Source organism: Procambarus clarkii, chromosome 52, assembly GCF_040958095.1.
Source record: "Procambarus clarkii isolate CNS0578487 chromosome 52, FALCON_Pclarkii_2.0, whole genome shotgun sequence".
Classification (NCBI taxonomy): Eukaryota; Metazoa; Arthropoda; class Malacostraca; order Decapoda; family Cambaridae; genus Procambarus; species Procambarus clarkii.
Window position 1 is genome coordinate 9,853,148 of NC_091201.1, and position 4,408 is coordinate 9,857,555.

General features: G+C 45.3%; 1 non-coding gene across 1 annotated transcript; it reads left to right on the top strand.

The window, feature by feature from the left end:
• Nucleotides 1-2,359: 2,359 nt before the first annotated feature.
• Nucleotides 2,360-2,430, top strand: TRNAP-AGG (transfer RNA proline (anticodon AGG)). The gene has a single exon. It is a non-coding gene; the product is annotated as a tRNA-Pro (tRNA).
• The last annotated feature ends 1,978 nt before the right edge of the window (nt 2,431-4,408 follow it).

Genomic DNA, 4,408 nt, shown 5'->3' on the forward strand with positions numbered 1-4,408 from the left:
GGAACACTTACAGAGACGCAGGGAAACTCATACAGACACAGGGAAACTCACAGAGAAACAAGGACACTCACAGGGACACGGAAACACTCACAAAGACCCCAGGACACTCACAGAGGCACAGAAAATCTCACAGAGACACAGAGACACTCAAAGAGACATAGGAACACTCACAGAGAGACAGAGGCGCTCAAAGAGACAAAGGGACGCTCACAAATACATAGTGACCATCACAGACACTGGGACACTCACAGAAACACAGGGACACTCAGAGAGACACAGAGACAGTCACAAAGACTCAGGGACACTCATAGAGACACAGAGAAAGTCACAGAGACTCGGGGACACTCAGAGAGACACAGAGACAGTCACAGAGACTCGGGGACACTCACAGAGAACCAAGGGCAATCACACAGATACTGGGACACTTACAGAGAAGTTTAAAAAGACACTTACTGAGGCACTCACAAACACTCATAAAGACACTCACAGAGTTACTTAGACACTCATTGTGACACTCACATAAACGCTTACATTAATTGATAAGATAGGCGCTCACAGTGAATCTCACAAAGACATCAAATAGGTACTCACAGAGAGACTCACTCGGGTATTCTTAGAGGCACCCACAGAAAAACTGAAGAGACACTTGCAGAAACACTCAGAGAGACGCTTTGGGAGACACTTACATAGGCACTCATAAAGATACAGATGTACTCAAAGATATACTCAGAGAGACACTCACAGAGGTATTAACAGATAAATTTGCTGAGGTTCTCACAGATAAAATCACAGAGGCCCTGAAAGAAGTACTCTCACAGAAACTTACGTAGGCACTCAGACACTCATTCCCACAGGTACTCTCAGAGACACTCACACACTCACTCCCACAGGTACTCTCAGAGACACTCACACACTCACTCACACCGGTATTCAAAGACACTCACTCCCACAACTACTCATCTTGAGGTTATCTTGAGATGATTTCGGGGCTTTTTTTAGTGTCCCCGCGGCCCGGTCCTCGACCAGGCCTCCACCCCCAGGAAGCAGCCCGTGACAGCTGATTAACACACAGGTACCTATTTTACTGCTAGGTAACAGGGGCATAGGGTGAAAGAAACTCTGTCCATTGTTTCTCGCCGGCGCCTGGGATCGAACCCAGGACCACAGGATCACAAGTCCAGCGTGCTGTCCGCTCGGCTCCCACAGGTACTCTCAGAAACACTCACTACTGTCTCATCGTCGTGAGAGGAGTGTCGTGGGAGACAAACGTGTCCGTAGGGCATCAGCAAACTAACGTCAGTTATCTCGAGATATTGAAGTGTTACAGAGACAAGAAACTGTCACAGGAGTCCCCACAAATGCAGTGATCAAGTATATAGTGAGCTCCTATTGCGTTTGATCAGTTAAGGAAAGCATAAGTCGAGTGGCAACATCAGTACAATACCGTGGGACAGTAAGCCAGGTAGGACGAATTGGCGAGTATAGTGTTGGTGAAGCGGAATTATAGCAATCATAGTGATCGATCCCACCTAAGTGTGTGCCCACAACGTAGAAAGTATGCGATGTTGTTTATGTTGATTGACGGTTTGCTGCTTTGTAGATTTTGAGGTTATCTTGAGCTGATTTCTGGGCTTAGCGTCCCCGCGGCCCGGTCCTCGACCAGGCCTCCTTTTTGTTACACCCCACCCAGGAAGCAGCCCGTAGCAGCTGACTAACTCCCAAGTACCTATTTACTACTAGGTAACAGGGGCATCAGGGGTGAAAGAAACATTTTGCCCATTTGTCTCCGCCTCCACCGGTTATCGAACCCGGAACGTCAGGATTACGAATCCGAGACGCTCTCCACCCAGCTGACAGGCGCCCCAGGCACTGCCTCAGATTCACCAACAGTTTAGAGGGTCCAACAGTTAACTGGTCCCGGCTGGTGGGGGTACGATGTTGTCGTCTCGTGGGGCTTTGGGTGGGTGCTTGCCTTGCTGGGCTCGTGCTGTGGCAGAGCTTCTAGCAGCAATTTTATCGTCACTGGTGAGGACTCGAATAGCACTTGAGGTATTTCCCTCTTCAATTTTCTTGGAGATTTGTGCTCTGATTTTGTACATTTCCGATGTTTTCTTCTTACCATTTCTACAAAGGGTGTGTTAATTATTTTGCTCGAGAAGGCAGACGAACTACGATATTCCCCTTGAGTATTCATTTATCGCTTTAATGACCGAGAATGCAAGTGATTTGTCCCCTCCTTGGAGGGAGGGTGAGGCATACATTGCAAAACAAAAGGAAATTACGCCTTGCTTAAATGTTTTCTGGAGCGTCATTGACTCTTTTTGGAAGATATACATGATCCAATATATTTATATATATAGGCCTGTTAGTCTAGTGGTATGATTCTCGCTTAGGATGCGAGAGGCCCGGGTTCAACTCCCGGACAGGCCCGATAACCTTTTTGTCTCGATAGCAGTGACTATGTTTTCGACTTGTAATTTAGGATCCCAAATTCGATTTCCGGGAGGTGCAAAAGTGGGGGTTTAGTCCATTTAACCGGTCTATACTTTTAACCGGTTAGTCCAAGGTATAGACCCAAATCAGTCCATACCTCACACAAACATCCTAAACTCCTACCAAGACTCACATAAGTCCATCCCCAGGGTTAGCCTGTCAATACTCATCTATTCACACTCCCACAAAAGTTCGACTGTACACAATCGCTAGAGCTGGCCCATACCTTGTTCTGGGTCCTTCATTTCCCCTGTCGTCCGACTGTGGACCTGCACCTTTTGTGGCTGACATCCTCTCCGATTCTATTCTTATACTCAAACCTTCTTGCTTGAATGTGTTAGTGTTCCGACCACGCCCCGCCTTGACAATCTAAAACTTATAAATTTGTCTTTGGCCTTGATTACCTTGATCACGACATTGTTTTACATTTTTTTTTTCGAACCTATGTAAATTTCCTCAAGTATGTTTGGTCCAATCCTGGTCCTCTTCTCGGCGTGTAAGTGTAATCCCACACACAAAAAGACCTGACCTCTGATAATGCACTTGAAGCAGTCGCCAGTCTCCTAATCCACATCTTGAAGCATTGAAACACAGTAACTATTCATTCTTACTCATTGACTTCAGATTATAAACACATTCTTCTAAATAAATTTTATTTAACATATAACAGTAGAAAGGCTCTGCAAATCATACAGATTACCACAGGAACGGTAAGCCATATTTAATGGTCACAAACGATTCCGGTTCTCATCACACTAACAAATGCTAGACCGTTCTTGGTGTTTATCATACATTCGTTTATTCAGACGTGCTAAAAATCACGCTGGGTTTGCACAGGGAGGTTACCTAAGTTCTACGGATATATTTAACAATCACACTTCAGATATATACTTCACAGTGGAGGAATCAGTCAATATGCTGCTAGCTAAAGTGAGCTTAACAGCCACAATAACAAATATAACACCTCTCTAACACTCGATAAGAAACGAACCAAGGTAAAGACCTGGTGTCTACTTCAAGGTAGGGTTACAAAAAACGATCCTCACACAACAGGTGACAATCTATCCACATCTTAAACCTAAGACACAAGTAAAGGTAAACGTCTCTGATTTCCTGACCAAATCAGGACCAAAGTTATATGGCGTAGTTAAGCCCTGTGTTCGGGTTGACAGATCCATAACGAGCCATTATACGAGTTCGCAGGTCGGCATTCGATCCACCACAACCCAATCGATTCACGAATGTTCCTTTCGTCCTTGAAATTGCATATCCTTGTCCTCATGGTGGAGTACCGCGTAATGTTACCTAACATTACGTCATAATAGTGGCATTAAATTAGTTGATCCTATGATCAACTCTTATAACGTTAATTAATAATGGCTTATTATAGGCGTCAGATTGTTTCAGTCACTATGAACTGTCGAGCCAGTTGATACTAAAGGGCATGAACCTATAACATTCTGCCAGAGGTAAACTTTTGACAGGATCTATTCTGAAATTGAACACGTCAACCCCTGCAGAAAGCATACTGGAAATGTGTTTGTAGCCAAACTCGCTTCACAACAGTTCCCCTTCGAGAATAAACCGAACGAGGAAAGTAAGGACTCGGGGAGGAACTCATTGTGAGTTGGATGAGGCGTGGAACACAGTTTAAACTAGACTATGTGGGGAGGACACAGTGAACAATTGGTTTAGGAGACCCCTCCGCAGGTTGCTTCACGGGACACTCTCATGCCTATGAAGACATCGCGATACTTCTCTGGTGACACCCCAGCAAGCCTCTAGTGACAAACTACCAAGCCTTAAATGTCACAATACCGTATTCTTTAGGCGACACACGAGGCATGTCGCAGTGTGCCTCACGAGGAAGGCCAAGTTATACACCGTGATAATCCTCTCATAGTCTACACGGCCA